At 39.9% G+C, this 27,633-nt stretch overlaps 1 protein-coding gene across 1 annotated transcript in view; it reads right to left on the reverse strand.

Moving 5' to 3' along the window:
- Positions 1 to 12,544: 12,544 nt before the first annotated feature.
- The window catches only part of LOC137239292 (uncharacterized), a 157,888-nt gene continuing 142,799 nt past the window's right edge, over positions 12,545 to 27,633 (reverse strand). Inside the window, exon 12 of the mRNA XM_067764427.1 lies at positions 12,545 to 26,616. The gene's annotated coding sequence lies outside the window, so the exon portion shown is untranslated. The remainder of the gene's footprint in view (positions 26,617 to 27,633) is intronic.

Below are 27,633 nucleotides of genomic sequence, written 5' to 3' on the forward strand. Positions count from 1 at the left end.
ACACTACGACTTACGCAGACGGCAATGTAAGCCACGCATAGGCGAGCAGGTGATGAAAAGGGACCACCCACTCTCATCCGCGGCCGACAAATTCGCCCAGAAGTTAGCACCAAAATTTTCCGGCCCATATTTGGTGATGGAATATGTTTCCACGAACACGGTGAAAGTAGGCCACCCGGGGCAAACAAAGCAACAACACGCGCACTTGCAAGATTTAAAGCCGTACAAATTCTAAACAACCCTCGTTTGCTTACTCATTGCAGGAACCAACCGTCCAACAATGAGTCGAAAACAGCGGCAACCCACACCACCGGACTCACCGAAACCGATACGCCCGTGGCGCCCGCCGTTTGAGGCAACAGTGTGGCCGGCAAACAAACCGAAGATCCAGAGAATCCAAATTTTTTATGGGCCACCAATAGAGCAACTAATGGCCATAAAAGAAGACCCACAACCAGAGCCACAGGGACGGGGCGACACCGAATACATCGAAACAAAGAAAACGTCATACGAAGAGGGGCACCCCGATCCCGAACAATTTTTCGGGGAACTAAAACTAAAACGCCCGACAAAACTGAGCAAAAAGTGCTGGAAATTCTATTGGAAGAACCAGCGCGTCAAGGTGAAGATGATGGGCGAAAGTCTCGCTGATGGGAATCAACCGAATGGTACAAGTCGAATGAGACAGCAAGAGAAGAGGCCGCCGCATTTCTTTTTTATATTTTTATATTTTCATACCTTCTACAAAAACTTGTTAGATTTAAGTCAGAAATGAATTGTAAATTATTTTCACAAAAAAAAAAAAAAAAAAACAAATATATATATATATATATAAATACATACATATCTACATAACATTAAAAGGGGAACAAGAGAAGTACGACAACGGACACAGTTTAGTACGACTCCACCCCCGACAAAAAAAAAAAACAAAAAAAAAAAAAAACAACAAAATAGTGGAACATTTTTTTTGAACAATTACAATAACATTAACTCTGTTAGATATAAGTGGAATGACTGTATATTTTTGGAAAAAAAAATTTTTTTTTTTAAATAAAGTGCTTCGCCCACATGCACACCGGCACAAGACCTAGGCCATGCCTGGAGATCCATCTTTCCCCACCGCAGCTTTCCGTCAACCGAAGTGGGAGGGGGACTGTAACGTAGCGTTACAATAAACCACTTGTACTTATGCTTGTATAGCATAGTCAACAACCACTAATAGCAAACCAATGAAAAAGCACAATAATGGTGCGTTGACTTCTCAACCAGTTTCTATAGCATAGCCAAAAACCAATTGTATAGCATAGTCAACAACCACTGATAGCAAACGAATGAAAAAGCACAATAATGGTGCGTTGACTTCTCAACCAGTTTGCGGCACCACCCATATAAACATTGAATTTGCATTTTTGGAATTCAGTCCTCGCAGGTGAGCCAGCGGGAGTGGTTGTCTTTTTAAAGACAAAATTGCCACTCCGGCTAGCTAGCCGAGTGGAAGGGGGCGCTGTCATGGCGCGGGTCACCCTCCACCAGAGTTGGACGACGCGAGTGGTGTCTTCGGACTATCCTTCCCTCCGTCGCCCACCCTGGTGTTGAGCGGCCCGCTGCCTTAATGACCAAATAACCCCCCTCCCCCGCGGCTCGGACTGAGCGGAAGGGGCGCTCTCATGGCGCGAGTCACCCTTCACCTGGGCTGGACGACGCGAGTGGTGTCTTCGGACTATCCTTCCCTCCGTCGCCCACCCTGGTGTTGAGCGGCCCGCTGCCTTAATGACCAAATAACCCCCACCCCCCTCAGCTCTGATTTTAGTAGGCTGGCCGGAGCGGAGGAACCACTCCCTCTAGTTAGCTGGGGAGAAGAGGGTGCGGCCGTGGCGCGAGTCACCCCTTGCTGCACCAGGATGACGCGAGTGGTGTCTTCGGACTACCCTTCCCTCCGTCGTCCTGGTCTGGTAAGGAATGACTCGCCGCCCGAACGACCGCACGACCCCCTCTCCGCAGCTCTGGTTTCGGCCGTGAGCCGATGCGTGCGCACAAGGGGCTACCGCTGTGCCGTTAAGGTGCACATCCCCTCCGCCACGGGTCGACCCACGGCGCCACGGCTGGTACAACCCCACCCCCCTTACGCACCTTCTACTAGTGTGCAAGTAGGGAGGCGGGGGTGTCCAGCGGTGAAACCAGCACTAACCCGAGTCCTCGCAGTTTCTCCCGCAGGTGACTGACCCCGCCGATTACCGAGCCTGCCGAAGACGTTCGATCAGCCCCATCCTGCCGAAGCCGACCGACCAATACAAGTCCGCTGGTACGCCCATCCTATCCCGCCCGGAACACGCTGCCGCTGTCCAGGTAAACCCCGTCGCCAGCCCATCTCCCCTCTCACCACGGCCCTGGTACGCGCTCCGTAGCCCACCGCCGCATCGTCGCCCCTCTGGTGCCGCCGCTGCTACGACGTCCGTTGGCCGTTCGCCACCCTACCGCCGTTAAGCCGCTGCATCCGTCACGCCGCTGCTACGACGTCCGTTGGCCGTCCGCCATCCTACCGCCGTTAAGCCGCTGCATCCGTCCCGCCACTGCGACGACGTCCGTTGGCCGTCCGCCATCCTACCGCCGTTAAGCCGCTGCTTCCGTCCCGCCACTGCGACGACGACCGTTGGCCGTCCGACATCCTACCGCCATTAAGCCGCTGCATCCGTCACGCCGCTGCTACGACGTCCGTTGGCCGTCCGCCATCCTACCGCCGTTAAGCCGCTGCACCCGTCCCGCCACTGCGACGACGACCGTTGGCCGCTTGCCATCCTACCGCAGTTAAGCCGTTGTTTCTATCCCGCCGCTGCTTCCGTACCGCCGTACCAGTCCGTCCGTTACCCGACCGTTCAGCCGCCCTACCGAACCTCCGTCGCCATCTTGCGACGGAAAGCTGCTGTCCGCCTAATATCTCCAGCCGCGTGTGCGTGTGTTCGTAACACATAAATATTGTGTATTTATTCAGTAGGGGTTTGTGGGACCTTTACTCGACTCTGGATTGACAGAGCGTTACCCCAGCCTTAGACAAAACCCAATACTCTGTTAAATAAAATACAATAAATAAACAAAAGCAGAACTAGTTATTAAATGCAAATATTAAAAATAAAAGTATGACTACAACGGAATTGTGGTTTGATGATTCGTCAGATGAAGAGGAAAGCTTACTGGAGCTAGCCAGAAGTAGGAGACGGGTAAGATGCTTCAAATCCTTTGGAAGTGAATTCCACCACGTAAGTGTAGCTTTCTAAATAAGTTGTTAAATTGTTGAAATTATAAGTTTTGTTTATAGATTTATTCAAAATTTCAGACTGTCCAAAGAAGCGTTCATGTACTTGTTGTCCAGTACAGATGAACTGCTGCAGGAATGCACAAGAGTCGAGTCTATTCCTAATATTTTTTTAATTTTGGCAACAGTTCTCCGATTTTGCGCTCAGGGATCCTACCAACCGAGCGTTGGAAACGAAAATGCACTCGGACTTGCTCAGCCGACTGTGTCTGTGGTGCTATCAAAGGTGTTGAATGTCTTGGAAAATTTTATTTGTGAAAGATGAATAAAATTGAATTACGAGGAGGCTGAGCTCCATCAAGCAAAGTTGCATTTCTATAATGTGCAAGTTCCTTTGCTATATGGGGATTTTGTTCCATAATTGAAACCAACCTTTCAAGCTGTTGATTTGTACTCACGACCTTGGACCTATATAAAATTAATTCAAATAGTTTAAAATTACTAGTAGGTAGTAAAAAAGTACAACATAAATACAAAAAACTTACATTTTAAACAATTCTTTTTCTATTCGATACAGCACCGACTACAAATTTCTATTCGCTTGAAAATTAGATACACAACGAAAATTTCGACAGAGATGAGTGGTCATAATACCAATTTCAAATTCGATTTTCGATGTTCGATAGCCAGCGAAGATCGAAGATCGAATAATGCTCATAATAGGGGCGTATAATTATTTCATTAGTAGCTAATCGAATGCCTAATGAAGTCAAAAGCACAATGCAACTCTGTTGGCCGCGTTCCGCTTCTTAGTTTTTGGTGTGTTCAGTGCTTAAAAATGTCATTTGTCAAAGTAAATGTCATAGTCTGCATGGCGGAACGATACAAGGTGGCCGCATCGAACAGCTGATTATAACCTTTTTTATTTGATTTGATACATCAACTACCGGCGCAGTACGATTTTGACATTTGTCCATCGAATTTACAAGTACATGGAATTTTTTTTGTTTGTAGGTATGTCACCATGCTGCCACCTTGTATCGTTACGCCATGATTGTCTGTCATATAGCATTGTCATTTTATTCGCTTGACATTTCATCCTTCATACTAATCGAGCAGTTCTGTGTGAAAGCAAAAAATTTACGATTTCATTAGAAGGTGAAATGAGATCATTAAGTTTCTGTGTGAAAACAGTATAAGACGCTTATTGAGCTCAATCTTCCCTACAAAATTCGAATCTATAATTATTTCATTAGTAGCTAATCGAATGCCTAATGAAGTCAAAAGCACAATGCAACTCTGTTGGCAGACTTCCGCTTCTTAGTTTTTGGTGTGTTCAGTTGATTATAATAGCTGATTATAACCTTTTTTATTTGATTTGATACATCAACTTCCGGCGCAGTACGATTGTGACATTTGTCCATCGAATTTACAAGTACATGGCATTTTTTTTGTTTGTAGGTATGTCACCATGCTGCCACCTTGTATCGTTCCGCCATGATTGCCTGTCATATAGCATTGTCATTTTATTCGCTTGACATTTCATCCTTCATACTAATCGAGCTGTTACTTCTGTGTGAAAGCAAAAAATTTACGATTTCATTAGAAGGTGAAATGAGATCATTAAGTTTCTGTGTGAAAACAGTATAACACTTAAGTTTAAGGTACCAAGCGTTCCACACGCGTATGTACGACAGACTCCGTATTCGGGTCCACCATCCAGCAGCGAGCGCAATATCTATTTGCGGTCACAACTCATTCATACAACAAAACCGATGCAGCCATTCCACTCACCAACATCTCTATTTATGAGTAAATCGCAGTTATTGTGCTCTTCTTTACGAGATCAGCAATCTTGTAAACTTGTATCATAGCGGAATGATACAAGGTGGCAGCATGGTGACATACCTACAAACATAAATAAAAATTTCATGTACTTTGTTTTTGTAAATTCGATGGACAAATGTCAAAATCGTACTGCGCCGGAAGTTGATGTATCAAATCAAATAAAAAAAGTGTATAATCAGCTGTCCCATGCTGCCAACTTGCATCATTGCGCCGTGACTTGTATGGAGTTTAATGATGCTCATAACCGTCGCACAATTGAGGGTATTCTCAAAAACAATCAACAACTTAGACGGCAAGAAGACGTAAAGTAGTTATGGAAATGGTTATGGAGGATGTCATAAGTTAGAAAGAGATATCCGCGGGGTAGCAAGTAGACTTTTTTTTATAGCATTACCATGGTAGACGTGAAATAGCGGCAGAAGTCTTACGGCTAGGTCTGTAATTAAAGAGCTCGAGAGGGACTGGGGACTGTCACCGCATACCTTCCATTGCATGAACAACACACTCATTCGGCCCATACTAACGTATGAAGCCGTCTCATATATATTCGGCAGGTTTCCGAACAAGTTGGTCCAATGAATATTACTATTTTACAAAGCTTTAAGAAACTTCGAGCATTTTATGGACTTTCAGCACTTTGCCAAATACTTCTTATGTTCATATCTGCATTCAATGTGAATAAATGTACCTAAATTCATCGATAATCCATATTGAATAGTACAAATATGTTTCTAAACGATAAGAACCGTTATCTGAACAAAGCTACGCACATTGTATTGTACTCTCAATATATAAAGGCAACTAACACTAAAGGTTATAGACTAGACAGATGAGACGTTAAGCAAAATTAACTAATAAAGTGATTCGAAATAGAATCGATAATTATTGGCACATACTCCCTATAAAACTATTATTTGAATTGTATTTGGCAGCAAGACTGAAGATACCCCCTTGCAATCTATTTTGAATGTTGAATGCTGTCGCTGAGTATAATATGACTCTCGTTTTGTGTCATTGGATTGAAAAATAAAAGCGTGGATGAGAGAGCACATCCCTCTAGTCATAGATGACTTCCTTCAATGACTAAAATCCAATGGATTTGACACACAAGGGGATGCAGATGACTCAGTAATCCCCATCACAGCGATACACGAGGAAACAGTTGCCAATCGCATTCAACAAGCAAGAGAGGTGGTTTGATACCAAAGGATTGTCTTTAAATTCTACCCAAACTGTCCTAGTGCCTTTTAGCCGGAGAAGAAAACTATGCATACCAGAACCAGCCCTGGGTGGCACCAAAATTCGATTTTAAATAGAAGCAAAATACCTAGGGGTTACACTGAACAGAACCATTATGGCAGATGCTACCTTAAGCAAAGCAACAACATCTTTATTTGCCTGCACTCGACCCCATGATAACCTTTGGTGGCTATCTCCTAAATGTTGTGAAGCCAATAGTCACCTATGCTTCCTTAGGTTGGTGGCCGAAGACCACGCAAAGAACAGCAATAACAAAATTAAGCAAACTGTACCAACTAATTTGTATTGATATAACGATAAGCGATGAGAACGTCCCCTGCTGACGCGCTTAGTGCCTTAGTGGGAATACCTCCCCTTTTTATTCTAATAGAGAAAGAGGCACGAAGGCCTCAAAATATGCCTGAGCTAAAGAGCGTAAATATGAAATGCATTTGAAAGTAATAAGAAAATCCCGTCCTACATATACGAGATGCAATGGCCCCTACTCTCAGAATCTCACCAAATTCTGAGGTGTCCATTGTGGACAGAACTCTTTGGGAAACAGGGAATCCATTTATGGACCCTGACCCTGCACCAAAATTGTATAAAAGAAAAACGGGAGCTGGTATCTATAGGCCGAACTTAGAAAAACCAATATAAATGGGGGGAGGCTACCCCACTGTTTTTCAGGCAGAAATCTAAGAGGCGTAACCAAATTACGTTATACAGGCAGGCTGCATTCTAACTGATGTGGGAGCCAAAACCAAGGTTTTGTTAGGACGGGGTCCCAGGCATCAGGGACATGAAGGTAATGAATAGCCAAGCAGGCTCTAGCAGCAATCTATGGTCCAGAGACCTTCTACGGGCTCACAAAGGCATATACTATGGACTCCATAAGTAACCGAGAAACAAAATAGCTCAGACAACGCAGGATTGAATGCTCAGTGCAAAGTCGGGCTAAATTTTTTATACTCCCAGCAACGAGAGTATCAGCCAAACTCATTAATCTAAGCAAAGAGCCCACTACTCTCACTGGAAACTATACCAAACACTGTACATTACTTACTTACTTAATTGGCGCTTAACCGTATAAACGGTTATGGCAGTCCAACAAGGCGCGCCAGTCGCTCCTTCGCTCCGTCAACCGGCGCCAATTGGTCACACCAAGGGAGTTTAAATCGTTTTCCACCTGGTCCTTCCAACGGAGTGGGGGCCGCCCTCTACCTCTGCTTCCATAGGCGGGTTCCGATAGAAACACTTTCTTGGCCGGAGCATGATCTTTCATCCGCATAACATGGCTTAGCCAGCGCAGCCGCTGCGTTTTAATTTTAAATAAAGGTCGCATTGCATCGAGGCCTAATAATAGCTGTGTTTTTTTTTTTACATCTATAGACGTTTACGCTTAAAGTTTAAATGGACTATAACGATTCAACTGAAATATGTATGTGTCTATGTTTCACCTCTACACTAATTCTATGTATCACCTCTTAAAATGGTGCGTATCCACAATTCATTGCAACTGATTCAGCTTTATTTTATACACTATGTCCATCAGGGGGTTGTGTCCACGTTATGTGCTGTAGCTAGTTATTTAACCACTGCCGCTAGATGGGTCTCCTAAGCATTATCTAAGCGTTTTTTTACGCGCAAACGTAAACGTATACGCGTGTAGAAAAAATACGACTAGTAACAATATATATATCGACATCCATACCACCGATCGAACGTGAATTATAACCGATTTATACAGAACGCTATGTCAGCGCCATAAGTTCCGAACGTCTAAACCTCTGAGTTTGTTTTACATTGGAAAAACTTTGTAAAACAATGTGAACTCATTTACCAGCAAAGCACTTGGCAATACATATATATCCGACCTTATGACAGGTGTGAAATCTGAAGCATAGACATCAAAATAGCAAACAGCCCTAATCACCTGTTCCCATTCCGCGTCTCTATATATTACTTGTTGAAAAATGTGTTTGACACTTTGCAATTAGCCGTGTTTTTTTATACACGCGTATACGTTTACGTTTGCGCGTGAAAAAAAAACGCCTATCCTCGCTTAGATAATGCTTAGGAGACCCATCTTGCGGCAGTGGTTAAATAACTAGCTACAGCCACAGGGGGTACCGAAAAGCGGAGACACAACCCTCTGATGAACATAGGGTATAACATATAGGTAAATCAGTTGCGATGAATTGTGGACACACATAGAATACATAGAATTAGTGTAGAGGGTGAAGCAAAGACACATATTTCAGTTACATCTGAGTATAATGCGTATTGAAATCTAGTAGGATAAATTTTATGCGCATCAATTTCAGAGGTGTATTTAAAGTTTGTCGCTTAGCAGTCCATATAAAGTTTAAGCGTTTAGACGTTTACGTGTAAAAAAAAACACGGCTATTATATAACATGGAGCATGTCATTAGTTTGTTCCCGCAGGGGTGTTGTTTTTAGTATTCAACCACACGTAGTACATAGTATGACGTATTTGACTATGGTGAAAAGCTTTAAGATGCACAAATTAAGTGGTTGGTTAGTGATAGTAAAGGTAAAATTCATATATGGTTTGTGTATTAGCTTACGATGTACGATCATTGCAATAAGCAGTGGCTTTCGTTAAAGCCCGGACACATAAACACTTTTTCATATAGATAAGTTTAACACAAGCTTATGCATTATGAGTAGATTGCACGCATTTTTATGGAGAACGGTAGAATGAGCGACACTGGCGCCATCTGATATTGAAAAGTAGCCATCTCCCAAATTTTGTTACAAGCAAAGCATAAGAAGAATGTGACATTTGTTTTGGTTAAGGGTGTTGACACACTTTGCAAGTGAAATTATTTTTCCCACTGGTTGGTAAATTTTCTAAAATTTTTCGCAAGTAAAAACTGTATTATAACAAATGAATACGACACAAAATATGTTAGCAAGTATCTTTGTTGTATAGGGATAATGTTTATACCAGTGCTTTGCGAAATTTTTTATGTGAATGGGCAAGGCGAAATAAACTTCAATTGCCAAGTCTGAAGTTCTTTCATATTTACAAACGCAACATCTTGGTTGATTGTGGCGATGTTATTGGAATGCATAAGCTTGTGTTAAACGCATCTTTATGAAAAATGTCATTGTGTCACGGCCTTTACAAGTGTGGTGTAGTACATAAATAGACGGCGAATAAGTATGTATGTATGTGCTCCACTCATAGGTACACTAATGGAGAAGCTTCCTTACAGACCGACGTTAAAACAGCAGCGGTATAAAAATCGAATTTTCCAAACGCTGAGTGTCATGACATGTTTTTTCAGTTTGCGACATACGAACACTATGGACATGAGACATTTTTGACAGATAAATACTGCTGGCGATCTTGTTTAGGATTGTTATGTACCCAGTGGAAGCTCTGCTCGAAGCAGGCATCGGCTGGGTTACCAAAGGTGACAGCAACTTATCAGAAACTACCTAAGTATTGAGCACAGGATAATGATATTTAAACTTCACCAAAGTCGGTATTACTTACCGGAATTACCCAGGGCAAATCGTCAAAGGAACTTTTCCCAAATCTCCAAGATATAGCTCATCTGTGGTTGTTATCGTCCAAACTGCCGCGGTATAATTACATTTTTTGTTCGCCGAAGGAAAACTTAATTTCTCATCTCTTTATTCAGTTACGCAGGGATCGGAAAGAAATTTCGCATATATTTCTTGTGTGAAAAGTAGTAGCATCCAGTAATTTGACATTTTATCTCTCTGTTCTCTATGAAGAGGCGCCTCTTCCCTGCAAGACACAAATATCAAATTCAGCAGTGCATCAGAAGAAAATTTGTTAAAATTAACATATTCGAATTGAAAATGCACTTAAGCAAAAAACAAGTAAAGGTGTCTACGGTCGGGTGTAACCGAACATTATATACTCAGCGTGAGCTTCAATTGCACAATTCATTTCAGATAAATTACTTTTCTACATAACACGTGGCACCACCCGGTGAAATATCATTGATTCAAAACTATTTTTTGCTAAGTTATAGCTTATTATTCTAGTCTACGACCCTTTTAAGCTTGTTTTATATCTAAGATGCCGTGGTCTTTAACCGATCGCGTCCATTTTTACTAGAAATATTTTCTGCTATAAGGAAAATATGTGTACAAAATTTCATTACGATCCGTTAATTTTTCTTCGTTATGGCTCCCGAAACATTGAAAATTGCTTAGTCATAAAAGGGGCGGTGCCACGCCCATTTTTTTTAAATTTCAAGTTTTTCCTATTTATTGTTATAAATCCACTTGGGAAATGAAATATTATTGATATAAAGCTCTTTTTTGCAAAGATATAGTTTATTTTATTCGACCACGACCCCTTTTAAAAATCTTTTATATAAGAGTGGGCTTGGTCCTTAACCCATTTCGTTAATTTTTCTTCAAAGCATTTTGGCGAATTTTGTTACGATAGGTTTAACGATTTTTGATTTATGATTAATATTTGTAAAATTGATTTTATCACAAGTGGGCGATGCCACGCCCATTTAAAAAAAATTTTTATCAAGAGTCTCAATATCAGTCCACACGTCAAATTTCAACATTCTAGGTGTATTATTTACTAAATAATAAGTTTTTTGTGTTTTCCAAAATGTTATATATATAAAAAGTGGGCGTGGTTATCATCCGATTTCGCTCATTTTCAATACCAATCTATTCTGGGTCCAGATAAGCTCGTGTACCAAATTTGGTGAAGATATCTCAAGATTGACTCAAGTTATCTTGTTAACGGACAGACGGGCGGACATCGCTCAATCAATTTTTTTTCGATACTGATGAGTTTGATATATAGAACTCTATATCTATCTCGATTCGTTTATACCTGTACAACCAACCGTTATCCAATCAAAGTTAATATACTCTATGTGCAAAGCACGCTGAGTATAAAAAAATACACTAAACAAGAGAAAAAGAACACTTGTGCTCGAATATAGATGGAAATTCTATTAAAAAAGTCATAAATACAGCTATGGAGTCGGAACATACGATAACGGATTGTGAACTGTTTTCATTCAAGCGATAAAAATTAGGCTATCCAAATATTTAAAAAAAAATTATAATATATTATGCATCTAGTTGGTACGCGTTTTCCCTAGTTCACATATTTCATTAACCGGATATATCAATTCGAAGTTATTGTGATTTAAAAAACGGCATTCGATCACGGATGTACGTTACGATTGGGCCCCAGTATATGTATTGTAACGAATTTTGGGGGATTTCGCTTATTCCAAACCTTCTGCTAACGTTCGAATCGCTAAACTGTTGAATAAATAACTCCAACCAATATCCAATAACGCAAAATGGTCTTTATTAGACTACTTTGAAAGTATTTCACAACCAATAGCGTGCTTAAATCAAAACTGATTAGTCATGCCTCAGTTTGCGGTGCTTGTATTCTCTCGGTTTTCTCGTTTACCCATTTCTCCTAAGGTCTAGTAATTTCGTGAGCTTCATGCGTGGTTACCAGCTAATACATATATGTATATTTGTAGTGTGTATATGTGAGTACTACTTCGGCTAATGATGACATGCGTTTGTGAGTATCTCTCTGATGCCTTGTATGCATGTGTGGACATGATGATTGATTTGTTTACGTACATACAAGTGGCTGCTTAGTATCGGCTTAGTGATGGTAGTATCGCTTAGTGATGATAATATTCGTCACAGTATGTTATCCCTGGTAACCGCCTATGTTCTTAAAGGGGCCTTGATCAGCAAACAATGAGACGTACATATATTTATTGGCGAACATAGGGCTTCCCTGTGCAAGTTTGCTAAAAAATCTTAGCAGAAAGCATACGAGTTTTCTTGAGAGGTGATACTACCTGACAAACGCACTATACGTTCATCGTTTTTGTTTTATGGAACTTTCCATTTCTTGCGATGTGGATATTACGCTTTAGCTACATACCAACAAACGCTAGCTCATGCGACATATAATTTTCATTAGCAATTTTGCGAATATAATCCTAAGGCAAGGTCAGTTTAGAAATAAAATTTGGTAAATAAATTCTTACAGATTATCACAACCGCAAAATCTCGAATTCTACTTCATATGCCTGTTGAGAATTGAAATGCCAAGGTTATGTTGAGTTGGTGTACTTACTGTGATAAAACTTGATCATAAAAATATTTTTGAAAATTAATAGTGAAATATTAATTATTATAAATGTTTTATTTTGTTTTATTTCAACCTTCACTATAGTATTTTTTCTAATTTATATGTACATATTTAATACTTAAGTTATTTTGTTAATATTAAAGATTTAGTTAATAGCAGTAGACTTAAAATATTTGGAATTTAAATAATTAAAATATAGGGTTTGTCGTTTAAAGAATTGAAATGTTTCTCTATTTATTAATAAATTCATAAATTAGCCCGAAATATACGAAATAAAATGTTCGAACATCTAAAGTAAAATAAAAACAATTTCATATATAAAAAAACTATATTTTTGTTTCTTATCATATCACTTAAGTATATATAAAACTACTCAATATTAAATCTAGAAAATAAATCCCAATTATAAAATCTAAATCAATATATATTTTAAATTGGAGTATTCAAATTATTATTCATTTCATTTTTTACTCAGTTTAAGAGGTGAATCTTTCAATAATTCTTTTTATCAAATATTTCACGTCACTTCAATACTCATTGCAAGCTTTTTCAACATCGAAAAAAAAAAAACGTTTTTTAAAAATATTTGTTGAAACATGTGTATTTGAAATGTTTATTCCATGTAAAAGCATCGTAGTAATAGTAGTTTAGTCGTTGATTATCGAGCAGCGAGGCAAGACGTGTACACATATGTTTGCTATCACTCAAATAACCAAAATATTTTGCTCACATTAACAAAATATGTGTTTTGAAATGCGCATATAAATAATAGCCTGTTTCGAAGTTACTACTCTACTTATTTAGCGACTATGTTGTTGTTGTAGCAATGCTCGCCCCACCTAATAGCCGCGACCAATCACAAATTGTCATCAATATCCTCTAACGGGAGTCCAAGGAAACTTGCCGTTTCAACAGGGGTGGACCATCAGGAAAGGGGTGTTAGAGGCGTTGGTTCCACATTACAATTGAAGAGATGATTGGTGTCATGTGGGGACACATTGCAAGCGGGGCATACATTTTGTATGTCGGGGTTGATTCTGGATAGGTAAGAGTTTAACCTTTTACAGTATCCAGAACGAAGTTGAGCAAGAGTGAGACGCGTTTCCCTGGGGAGTATGCGTTCCTCTTCCGCGAGTTTTGGATAATTTTCGTTAAGCACTGGATTCACCGGGCAATTCCCGGCATAAAGGTCCGACGCCTGTTTCTGGAGTTCACAAAGGACCTGCTTGTGTTTTTTCACTTCATACGGCTGGGTTCTCAGGTGCCGTATTTCCTCAAAATGCTTACGGAGATGACTCCTTAAGCCCCTAGGCGGTGCTGGTTCATCAATCAGATGTCTGTTGGGATGCCCAGGTTTCTGGGTATTCAACAGGAACTGTTTGGTCAGCATCTCATTTCTCTCCCTGATGGGGAGTATTCTCGCCTCATTATGCAGATGGTGTTCTGGGGACATAAGAAGACAGCCCGTGGCAATTCTGAGAGCAGTATTTTGGCAGACCTGTAGTTTCTTCCAGTGGGCGATTTTTAGGCTTGGCGACCATATGGGTGACGCGTAGCACGTAATCGGCTGGCTGATTGCTTTGTATGTAGTCATGAGCGTTTCTTTATCTTTTCCCCAAGTACTGCCAGCGAGGGATTTGAGGATTTTGTTACGGCTCTGAATACTCGGAACAGTTGCGGCTGCGTGCTCACCAAAATGTAGATCCTGATCAAACGTCACACCCAAGATTTTGGGGTGTAGGACAGTCGGTAGCGTAGTGCCATCGACGTGGATGTTCAAAATGGTCGACATTTGGGACCTCCATGTTGTAAATAAGGTCGCGGAAGATTTAGTCGGTGATAATTCCAGGTTTCGCGAGGCGAAAAAACTGGATAGATCAGGGAGGTAGCCGTTTATTTTATTGCATAGCGCATCGATCTTTGGGCCTGGGCCTGTGGCCATTATTGTGCAGTAATCGGCGTAGGAAACGATTGTGACTCCTTCCGGTGGTGAAGGTAGCTTAGATATGTAGAAATTAAACAAAAGTGGGGATAGGACACCACCCTGTGGCACCCCTTGTTTAATTCTCCTTGGTTTTGATGTTTCGTTTCTAAATTGCACCGATGCCTGCCGACCACCCAGATAATTTGCGGTCCACCTTTTAAGACATGGGGGAAGGGTAGACCCTTCCAGGTCTTGCAGTAACGAGCCATGGTTGACCGTATCAAAAGCTTTTGATAGGTCTAGCGCTACGAGTACTGTTCTATGGTGGGGGTATTGATTTAAACCGCAATTTATCTGGGTGCTAATGGCATTTAGCGCGGTGGTAGTGCTATGGAGTTTTCTGAAGCCATGCTGATGAGGGGCTAGCTGCAAATGTGCTTGGAAATAAGGGAGCAAAATGGCTTCAAGCGTCTTTGCCACTGGCGATAGGAGAGATATCGGACGATATGACTCACCTACGTTAGCTGGTTTCCCAGGCTTTAGTAGCGGGACCACCTGGGCCATTTTCCATTTCTCGGGTATGACAAAGGTGGAAAGAGACAGGTTGAAGACATGCGCTAAATATTTGAAACCCTCTTTCCCTAGGCTTTTAAGCATCGGCATGGCTATGCCGTCTGGGCCCACTGCTTTGGATGGTTTAGCACGACCAATGCCGTCCTCAACTTCTTTAGCGGTGATGGTGATTGGTGACGCGCTGAATTTGTGTTTATGTGCGTGTCTATTGGCTCTCCGTCTATCTTTGTCGACCGTAGGATGCATTATATATTGTCGGCAGAAAGCGCTCGCGCATTTGTTCGCGTCCGACGGCACTTTGTCGCCAAAGGCGATGGAAACTTTGTCTTTGTGCTTAGTCGGATTCGATAGGGACTTTACGGTGGACCAAAGTTTACCCACACCGGTAGAGAGGTTACAACCTCTTAGGTGTTCCTCCCATTTCGCCCGCTTTTGTTCATCCACAAGCAATCTGATGCGTTGGTTTATATCCCTTATTTGCTGGTCGCCTGGATCAAGCTGTCTTATAAGGTCACGTTCTCTCGCTAAGTTTGCGGCCTCCGCCGTGAAGTGGGGCCGGATTTCGGGAATTCTCCCGGCGGGAATGAAATGTGCCGAGGCGGATTTAATGACCTTACGGAAGGCACGCTCCCCTTGGCGGGCATCGGTCGGGATAGGGAGGGCAGCAAAGCGGCTGTCTGTAAAGGATTTATATTCTTCCCACTTTCCTTTTTTGAAGTTTATGAAAGTGCGTTTTTCAGTGACGATGAAGTCGGCGGTACGCTCAAGCGAAATAAGTATGGGCAGGTGGTCGGATGCCAATGTTACCATCGGCTGCCAGTTGACGCAGTTTACGAGTTCTGCGCTCACGATTGAGATATCTGGCGAGCTGTGACAGCTTCCTACCATACGTGTGGGGTAGATATATACGCCGCCGCCGCCGCCGCCAATTTTGGTCGTTTTTCGCACGCCGCCGCCGAATGTCAAAAATATCGGCGCGTCGGCGCGGCGTCCGGCGCGGGACTATATTTTGTACTTATTTTAGGCTATATAATGCTGATTATCTACATCGAAAATGGGTTCGATGTTATAAAAATGGGTATCAAATGACTCGTGTTGCTATAGCATTAAGAACACTAATACCAAAATAAATTTTTTTAGATCGGCTTAAAGTTATTTTCTAAAAACAACATATATTAGGTATGCATTTCAAACCTCACGAGGTTGGAATAAAAATTTAAAATATAAGATCTCTTTTAAGTGGAATTTAGTGGAAAAATAAGTGGACAATTTCTTGTCACTTTCTTACATTTTTTATTATAGTACTTAAGTAAATTGTTAAAGGTAAGGTAAACGTATACAACAGCGGTCGACTGCAAAATCGCGTCCGAAAATATCGGGAGGGGTGTCAAACTGCGCGTCTTGGACTCGTCAACAACAATCCGAAGGTGGAAAAGAAAAACTTCAACTCTGTCAAGAGATAGGAGTAAACCGCTGTTCTAGACATTACCAAATAAATAAAATTTCATTTTACAAGAACTAGAAGCATCCGGAAGGTGAAGCATTTGATTTTGTCATTTGGGAGGGTTTCTCTACCAAATATTGGTAATTTTTTACGACAGCATGACACTGCTAATACGCGTCCGAGAGAGGTATCAAACGGTGCGTCTTGACATCAGTATTAATAATCCGAAGAGAATACAAATTTTAACCCGTTCAAAAGATATTAACGAAAAACCGAAAAAAGACCCACGGGTCGCTCCGAAACCGGGGGTGAAATCCATAGTATTTTTGCGCAGAACATCTTTTTGCGTTGGCGGCCTTCGGCCACGGTGATGCACAATTTTTTTTGTGGGTACAATCACAACAACAACCACATGAAAATCGCCAACTTCAACTGCAAATATCTCCGGACAGAGATAAAATTTTTATTTTCCGGTTTCGGATTATTGTTCTCGAGATTAATACGCGTCTTTCGACACCTCTCTCGATATTTTTGGACGCGTATTAGCAGTGTCGTGCTGTCGTATAGAATTACCCATTTTATTATTAGTAGATAGTGCAAGTAGCTTTTGTTTGATGTACCAACATCTTTAATTAATGAAGAAAATAAAAATAAATAAATGTAAGGCGCGATAACCTCCGAAGAGATCTAAGGCCGAGCTTCTCTTCCAATTTGCGTCGTGCTCCTCTTGATTTTTCCCTACAAATTGGCCGGACGGGACCTACATGTTTTATGCCGACTCCGAACGGCATCTGCAAGGCAGATGAGTTTTCACTGAGAGCTTTTCATGACAGAAATACAATCGGAGCGCTTGCCAGACACTGCCGAGGGGCGACCCCGCTTAGAAAAATTTTCTTCTAATTGAAAAATCTTATTTCTAAAATTTTGATGTTGCTTTGCCCGGGAGTTGAACCCAGGGCATACGGTGTGATAGGCGGAGCACGCTACCATCACACCACGGTGGCCGCGATTAATTAATGAAGACTTATAATAAAAATATGTTATGTAGGAAAGCGTTTATTATGTGAAAATGCAAAAAAGCTAACTAATTTGTTCTTAAATTTTATGCATTTTCGTTCTGCTTTATCGGCCTGTAACTTACAGATGGAAAAGGCAGTGAAGGATTACATAATCAAACTACAAATTGCAAGTAGCCGACGTAAAAGCAGTGTTTGGCAATTTTTCGGAACGTTAGAAAAGGCTCAAGTTGGAAAAACTATTGAAAAAGAAAAGTTTTTTGCAACCTTTGTCTAACAAAACGGAAAAATGAGGATTCATCCATAATTTTTTCATGGTAAGTTTTGAGCCTAGTACTTTTTCTATTTCACAAGTAACAAATATTTTAGTTCCAAGATCCAGTCATATAGCAAAAACGTTTCTACAGGGAATCTAACGAGGCACTTAAAAAATGAACACAATATTCGTGATTTCGATGCTGAAAGTAGTTCTAACATATCAAACTTTTTTAAAAAATGTCCTAAAAAATCTTCAACGGATTGCAAATGGCTATTGGGAAGAGACTTGGCATTGTGGATGGAACGAGATTTAGTACCGTTCCATACAATTTCCAATAATGGAATAAAAGACTTCCTAAAAAAATACGAAGTTGTATTAGCTGATGGTGATATACCACATTTCAAAACCATTTCAACAACAGCGTTAGATGATGTTTATGAATGCGTTTTAAACACATTTCGACAAAAAATCTCTGGCCAGAAACATTTTGCACTAACATTTGATTTGTGGACTGATAATTTTCGAAGAAAAAACTAACTTTCTAGCAAACGCTGACTTCTCGCTAGATAATCACGAGTTTGCAAACAGTGAGGTTCCTTTTCACCCAGGAGGGTGACTGGTATTTCCCAGCACCCAGCGACGAATTTAGAGAAGTTGCTGACAGACCAAAAATTGTTAGCACGTGCCAGGGGTTTCCGTTAATAGCCTCTGAAATTTACAGCCGTCTTAGTGCGCTTAGCCCAAGCTTCGGGAAAGTAGTACCGAAGTGCGCCTTAGACTTTTATTTGGAAAACATTCTCTATGCGCGTCTTTTGCATATTCATCATCAAAATGGGTTCGCCGTTACCTACGATGAACTAGAATTCCTCAATGCGGTATTACAGATTGGCATCACCACAGGAGGGTTACCGTACCGAAGAGCTTTGCTATGTACTTAGCAGGATTTGGCAACACCACTGTACCGGGCGGTCGCGAACTTTTGTTTGAATTTATTAAGCCTTCCTTGGTATCTGCTACCATGCAAATAGGAGGAAGGGAGATTGTCATCCCGGGTTATTTCGGGTCCGTTACATGTTCTATTCGTGCCTAGGCGTTTTCACGCAATGAATATGCCAAGACCTTGCTCGAGCCAATGGTGCAGCAGTAAATTGGGATTTACCTGATGCTTATCGTTGAGACGGGCATGACATAAACATTAACTGTCTTGGTTACACGCCCAGTATACGTCTGTCTCAAGAGCAGACTAACTTTCTAGCAAACGCTGACTCCTCGCTAGATAATCACGAGTTTGCAAACAGTGAGGTTCCTTTTCACCCAGGAGGGTGACTCGCATTTCCCAGCACCCAGCGACGAATTTAGAGAAGTTGCTGACAGACCAAAAATTGTTAGCACGTGCCAGGGGTTTCCGTTAATAGCCTCTGAAATTTACAGCCGTCTTAGTGCGCGTAGCCCAAGCTTCGGGAAAGTAGTACCGAAGTGCGCCTTAGACTTTTATTTGGCAAAAATTCTCTATGCGCGTCTTTTGCATATTCATCATCAAAATGGGTTCGCCGTTACCTACGATGAACTAGAATTCCTCAATGCGGTATTACAGATTGGCATCACCACAGGAGAGTATACCGTACCGAAGAGTTTTGCTATGTACTTAGCAGGATTTGGCAACACCACTGTACCGGGCGGTCGCGAACTTTTGTTCGAATTTGTTAAGCCTTCCTTGGTATCTGCTACCATGCAAATAGGAGGAAGGGAGATTGTCATCCCGGGTTATTTCGGGTCCGTTAAAGATAACGTGGGTCGTTACATGTTTTATCCGTGCCTAGGCGCTTTCACGAAAAGGATATGCCAAGACCTTTTTCGAGCCAATGGTGCAGCAGTAAATTGGGATTTACCTGATGCTTATCGTTGGAACGGGCATGACATAAACATTAACTGTCTTGGTTACACGCCCAGTATACGTCTGTCTCAAGAGCAGACTAACTTTCTGGCAAACGCTGACTTCTCGCTAGATAATCACGAGTTTGCAAACAGTGAGGTTCCTTTTCACCCAGGAGGGTGACTCGTATTTCCCAGCACCCAGCGACGAATTTAGAGAAGTTGCTGACAGACCAAAAATTGTTAGCACGTGCCAGGGGTTTCCGTTAATAGCCTCTGAAATTTACAGCCGTCTTAGTGCGCTTAGCCCAAGCTTCGGGAAAGTAGTACCGAAGTGCGCCTTAGACTTTTATTTGGCAAACATTCTCTATGCGCGTCTTTTGCATATTCATCATCAAAATGGGTTCGCCGTTACCTACGATGAACTAGAATTCCTCAATGCGGTATTACAGATTGGCATCACCACAGGAGGGTATACCGTACCGAAGAGTTTTGCTATGTACTTAGCAGGATTTGGCAACACCACTGTACCGGGCGGTCGCGAACTTTTGTTCGAATTTGTTAAGCCTTCCTTGGTATCTGCTACCATGCAAATAGGAGGAAGGGAGATTGTCATCCCGGGTTATTTCGGGTCCGTTAAAGATAACGTGGGTCGTTACATGTTCTATCCGTGCCTAGGCGTTTTCACGCAAAGGATATGCCAAGACCTTGCTCGAGCCAATAGTGCAGCAGTAAATTGGGATTTACCTGATGCTTATCGTTGGAACGGGCATGACACTCTTGACTGTCTTGGTTACACGCCCAGTATACGTCTGTCTCAAGAGCAGACTAACTTTCTAGCAAACGCTGACTTCTCGCTAGATAATCACGAGTTTGCAAACAGTGAGGTTCCTTTTCACCCAGGAGGGTGACTCTTATTTCCCAGCACCCTGCGACGAATTTAGAGAAGTTGCTGACAGACCAAAAATTGTTAGCACGTGCCAGGGGTTTCCGTTAATAGCCTCTGAAATTTACAGCCGTCTTAGTGCGCTTAGCCCAAGCTTCGGGAAAGTAGTACCGAAGTGCGCTTAGACTTTTATTTGGCAAACATTCTCTATGCGCGTCTTTTGCATATTCATCATCAAAATGGGTTCGCCGTTACCTACGATGAACTAGAATTCATCAATGCGGTATTACAGATTGGCATCACCACAGGAGGGTATACCGTACCGAAGAGTTTTGCTATGTACTTAGCAGGATTTGGCAACACCACTGTACCGGGCGGTCGCGAACTTTTGTTCGAATTTGTTAAGCCTTCCTTGGTATCTGCTACCATGCAAATAGGAGGAAGGGAGATTGTAATCCCGGGTTATTTCGGGTCCGTTAAAGATAACGTGGGTCGTTACATGTTCTATCCGTGCCTAGGCGTTTTCACGCAAAGGATATGCCAAGACCTTGCTCGAGCCAATGGTGCAGCAGTAAATTGGGATTTACCTGATGCTTATCGTTGGAACGGGCATGACATAAACATTAACTGTCTTGGTTACACGCCCAGTATACGTCTGTCTCAAGAGCAGACTAACTTTCTAGCAAACGCTGACTTCTCGCTAGATAATCACGAGTTTGCAAACAGTGAGGTTCCTTTTCACCCAGGAGGGTGACTCTTATTTCCCAGCACCCAGCGACGAATTTAGAGAAGTTGCTGACAGACCAAAAATTGTTAGCACGTGCCAGGGGTTTCCGTTAATAGCCTCTGAAATTTACAGCCATCTTAGTGCGCTTAGCCCAAGCTTCGGGAAAGTAGTACCGAAGTGCGCCTTAGACTTTTATTTGGCAAACATTCTCTATGCGCGTCTTTTGCATATTCATCATCAAAATGGGTTTGCCGTTACCTACGATGAACTAGAATTCCTTAATGCGGTATTACAGATTGGCATCACCACAGGAGGGTATACCGTACCGAAGAGTTTTGCTATGTACTTAGCAGGATTTGGCAACACCACTGTACCGGGCGGTCGCGAACTTTTGTTCGAATTTGTTAAGCCTTCCTTGGTATCTGCTACCATGCAAATAGGAGGAAGGGAGATTGTAATCCCGGGTTATTTCGGGTCCGTTAAAGATAACGTGGGTCGTTACATGCTCTATCCGTGCCTAGGCGTTTTCACGCAAAGGATATGCCAAGACCTTGCTCGAGCCAATGGTGCAGCAGTAAATTGGGATTTACCTGATGCTTATCGTTGGAACGGGCATGACATAAACATTAACTGTCTTGGTTACACGCCCAGTATACGTCTGTCTCAAGAGCAGACTAACTTTCTAGCAAACGCTGACTTCTCGCTAGATAATCACGAGTTTGCAAACAGTGAGGTTCCTTTTCACCCAGGATTAATGAATGCTGTACATCAGAAGCTTATTTAGCGACTATCATGTAGTTCTGTGGATTTGCCACTAGGCATGAGAATTGTTATACATTTTGCTTAGGGCAGATCCCTACACTTTATATACCCTTTTAACATTGACATGCCTTTGGAGGTGGGATCGTGCCACACACTGCGGACTTTGAGTCATACTTTTCCCAACATCGCCTGCATTAAAAAACTTGAAAATAGGCATGGTATCTTGCCAGTGTTAGAACAATTAATCGATAGAATAGTTAAAAGAATTAATCAAAAGAAGATTAATAGAAAATTGTGTAATAAGGTTTGGTAAATATACCTCAAATCAACCACAACCAAGATAACAGGCACCCAGAAAAGATAACTCCGACCCCAGGGCCGCGGACCACCATCAACCCCAGCTATTTCGAACTCATCAGCTACAGACGAATTGCTGTACCAGGGCAGCACCGCGGCGTCAGTTCCAAAACGAACGAACGCCAGGCAAAACAAAACTCTAGTTCTGTTAAAATTTTGAAAGAATTTTGGAAAATGGCACGCAAGAGAAAATAATTTCCTTGAACGTCAAGTACCATATTGCATGTTACAGCACGTGATGTACTTTGTTAATAATCTAAGAAAACTTTAATTAAAAATCTACAAATAAATTTATTAAAACAGTGAATATTGTGAACAATGTTCATTCATTAACACACAATTACATTGAATCATGTTTGTTTTGAATTTTTTGCTACAATTCGCAAAAACAAGAATGCAAGTGAATCAACGTTAATATTGGTTAGCTTAAAAAGAAACATCGACTATCGCACAAATACTTTGCTAAACAAAAGATCTGTAAAAAGGATACGTTATGATAATTTAATAACGCAACACCATCACCTATTAAGGGACATACATTTTCAATGCGTCATTGGTCCAAAGGAGGAACTGAAAGATTTACGGGAGAAACGCGAATATTTCTTCATAGGAAGAAACATAGAAATATTAAGTGATACGAAACACTAAAGAAGGAACTATATTCTTTCCGCAAATTGAAGGTATTAGAGAATTTAATGATTATTCTTCGATCGTTTAGGGATTTATTCAAGGAGGGACTGAATGTTGCTGCAAATTTGTCATTAAATATAGTCAACACTTGCACCTTGTCCCCGATTATCCTTTCTTTAATAGGACATGCACAGATAATTCAAATTTATCAATTGTAACCGAAGAACTGCAGTCAATGTTCCAGTCGAATTCTTCAACTACGAGGATATTAAATATTGTTTTTCGTCTAAGTGACATTGTCTAAAATAATCATTAAATCTTGTGGTTTGTAGGCACTTAACATAAGTGTTCTCCATAAACTACTATATGCGTGGAAATAAGACACAAATATGCATTTAAATTTACATATTTGACATTCAATTTTAAACAATTACTGCTTTCTTAAACATAATATTCATTAAAAATAACATTAGGGCAGTTAGTTTCATACATATTTCACAAATAATTATGTTTAACTTGTGTAGTCTTAAACACTATGTTCTTTAAATAATAAGAATATTGGTATTTAGTTTCACTTAAATGTGTACGCAATATCTATAACAAAAATTCTGTGAAAAAGCAACAAGAAAATTATAGAAAATAGAGTTAAATACAGCAGCAGCATATATTTAATTTTTTTATAATGATCAATTGAACTATAATACTATAAGTATTACTGGGGGAATTTCTTTCTCAGTTGTAACTTACCGCATGCTGCTGTAAAATATCTCGGACAAATCCTGTGTTTCAAAGCTGCGACTTAATATAAATTCGCTAAGCATCAATATGCATTTTATATGAATTTTTTCAATTCAATTTTCATTGATGTATATACATATATATATTTATAAAAAATTATTAAAATTTATATAAAAAAAGTTTGAAGCAACTTGCGAGGCTGTTAACAGTCTAGGTAATTATAAACATAAACTATAATTCCGCTCACATTATTCGCAAACTCTAAGCAACATTATTTCATCTTGCAAGAACAAATAATTCTAAAAACAAGTTAAATCTAAAAACCAGAGAACGCAAAATCAAATAAAGAGAAAAAATTTAAAGCGCAATACAGAAATGCATCGGCCGTAGGCCATGATTGCTAGATAATAATATACAAGAAACAATTGACAATGAATCGCGAAACAGTGGTGATAGACGATGTGTCGCCGGTTTTAACAGAAAACGAAGAGGAAGCGATACCAGATCAGATTTCCAAAAAAGACGAATATGTATTATACTAATGTGTCACTTACGTATTTATCTAATATTGTAGCATAAGTATAATTTAGTACTATAACTATTTACTTTTAGTAGTATAAATGCTCATTCAGTACTATTAGTTGTCAACGACAACCCTATTAACCCTAGAACACTAATGTTAGTCGAATCGACTAACATCACTTCCATTTAGCTAACTATTTTTTTATTTACTTTACTTGCTACTCTCGTGTATGCTCAGTAGCCGATGTTGTCTTGTCGCGAATGGTCGCATAGCACCAGTAGGAACGGTTTTATTTGAAATATTCAGCTCTTGTACGTCCGATCGACTAACAATTAGTGGTAATGTAACTTTTAGCATTAATTTTTGAAATATGTGTGTTAGATATATTGAAGATGAAGTAATTATTAACGGGGCGATATTTATCATAGGATGAAAAATGAGTTTCAAAAAAGGCTTGACTGAAGAATTTATAAACAAATTTTTGGAAGAATGTGGAGAAAGCGACATAGAGGAACCTAATTGTAGTGACTACGAAGATACTTTAGAAGTCGGGGAGATAGAGGAAACTAATTGCAGTGACTACGAAGATACTTTAGAAGTGGAAGAACATGTTGATTCGGATGATAACGTTGATTCAGACTTAGAGTATCAAGCAGAGGAAGGTTTAGATAATGACGATCATCCAGTGGGTGAAAAAATCACTAATCAATTAACAGATTCTTCAAAAATAATCAGGTTTACTAAAAAAGTGATCCGTGGTAAAAACAAACATGTATGGAGTACTCAAAAGCCTAAAACTGCAGCCAGACAGGCAGCTATGAATATTGTTCACAAGCCACAGGGCCCTACACGACAAAGTAAAGCCCATTATTATGTTTTAAATTATTTTTGACGGATGAAATATTCGACGAAATTGTAAAATGGACCAACGTAGAAATCGAGATGACACAATCAAACTATGAAAAAGCCACTGCCACTCAGAGAAAAACTGAAAAAGATGAAATACAGGCATTTGTGGGATTATTATTATTGTCAGCTGCACTTAAAGATAACCACCTAAATGTAAATGAATTGTTTGACTCATCTTTTTCCGGCAACAGGTATGTTACTACAATGAGTAGAGCTAGATTCGAATTTTTGACACTGTCTACGGTTTGATGACAAATCTGAAAGACTCAGATATATAAGCGATGATAAATTTACGCCAATAAGAAAAGTTTGGGAAGTATTTATTGAAAATGGTCGCAGAAATTATGATGCAGGCCTATACGTCACAATTGTTGAACAACTTCTAGCATTTCGAGGTAGATGCTCCTTTAGAATTTACATACTAAATAAACCGGCTAAGTATGGCATTAAAACTGTGATGATATGTGACAGTGGTTCAAAATATATGCTGGATGCAATTCCTTATTTGGGAAAAAGTACAAATACTGGCGGCTTACCACTTGGTGAATATTTTGTAAAGGAGCTTACGCGTACAATTCATGGATCTAACCGCAATATAACTATGGACAATTGGTTTACTTCCATCCCACTAGCAAAGTTGCTTCTTCGTCACCCATATAATTTGACAATTTTGGGTACCTTACGTTCAAACAAAAAAGAAATTCAAAAGGAAATGTTAAATTCGAAAGAGAGAAAAGTATGGACGTCAAAGTTTTGTTATGACAATGAGTTAACTGTTATCGTATAAGCCAAAACCCAACAAAATGGTATACATGGTATCCACTACCGGTGAAGAAGGAACTATTAATGATGAATCAAACAAACCGCATATGGTGGAGTTTTACAACCAATCCAAGGCGCTGTCGACACCTTTAATCAAATGTGCAGCATTATGTCATGTAGCAGAAAAACGAAAAGATGGCCAATGTGCATGTTTTATGGTATATTGAATATGGTTTCTATCAACAACTATATAATTTATTGTCACAACAACCACAAAGACGGCAAAAAGCCCCTTAATCGAAAAGATTTCATGAAAGAACTTCATAAAGAATTGGTCATGCCTTATTTAAATAAACGTTTAGAAGTTCCTACATTAAAAGAAGCAACGAAAGATAAAATAAAAATTTTAACAGCTTCAAATGATAATGAAGCCTCATCAAGCCCAAATGCACAAGTAGCTGGCAAAAAGAGAAAACTTTGCCGATTTTGCCCGTACCAGAAACATCGCATGACCAAGTCAGCATGTGCTACCTGCGGAAAAAATATATGTGGAGAGCATAAGATTGAAGTGTGTAACAAATGTTATTCAAATTAAATTTAATCTTTTATTTTTATAATGGATTTATGTTTAACTTACTTTCTTTTGTTTAAAATGAACTATTTGATTTTATCCTCAGTTAAATTTTTTTGTTTCTAATTTTAGCAACTGATCTTAAAAAATGTTCCTAAAAAAGGATAATTGGAAAATATGCTAATAAAATAAATTTCTTTATAAAAAAAATAAAGTGTGATTTAATTATTACTTAAAATAAAGCAAAAAACAGTAAATGAATTAAATATATAAAATTGTATAAATATATATTGAAGAAGTCGGTATTTTATATATGTTAGTCGATTCGACTAACAATTAGTGTTTACGTATTAAAAATATGACTAGTGTTCCAGGGTTAATATAAAAGCACTACAAATCATTCCACAACATATGCTAGTTATGACACACAAAAGCACTACAATATGTTCCGTTCCACAGTATATGTTAGTTACCATACACATATACACAACATTTAAAATTAGAATACAGAAGCTCTTAATAGCAATGTACAAGCTCAGCACCTGTTGCTATAAAAGAAGCGCTCTCAAGTGGACATCTTTCACTTTGCGATTTTCGTCCACTTCAGAGGTAAGCTAAAATACTAACATATGTACAATATTAGTTGAACAGGGACAAACTGGTCGCTAGTATTGTTCATCATAAATAATTAATATTAACGGTGCTTAGTTGAACAGTGATAAACTGTTCGCTAACATTGTTAAATATAAATAAATAATATTAACAATATCTAGTTGAACAGTGACAAACTGGTCGCTAGAATTGTTAACAATAAATTAATAATATTAACAATATCTAGCTAATAACATTTTTAACACGTACTATAACCCTACTTTTGTAATCCTTTTTATTTAAGGTTTGTTTGTGTATTATACTACACTGAACTTACACTCCCACAGCCACATCTAAATAAAAATTCATTGTGAACCAAGTTCCTCCACTTTTATTTGGAATAAATAACTTTTATAATATACTTTTTTATTTTCTTTTAGGAGTAAATATATCTTTAAAAATTCATTTTCTACACTCCCATTTCAATTTTTCTGGTGAGTAGACGTTTTTATAGGACCGCCCACCTTTGATACCTTAGGGACGCCACTGCAAGGCATCGATACTTCCAGAGAATGCGGAC

The sequence above is a fragment of the Eurosta solidaginis genome, chromosome 2, assembly GCF_040869045.1.
Source record: "Eurosta solidaginis isolate ZX-2024a chromosome 2, ASM4086904v1, whole genome shotgun sequence".
NCBI classification, from domain to species: domain Eukaryota; kingdom Metazoa; phylum Arthropoda; class Insecta; order Diptera; family Tephritidae; genus Eurosta; species Eurosta solidaginis.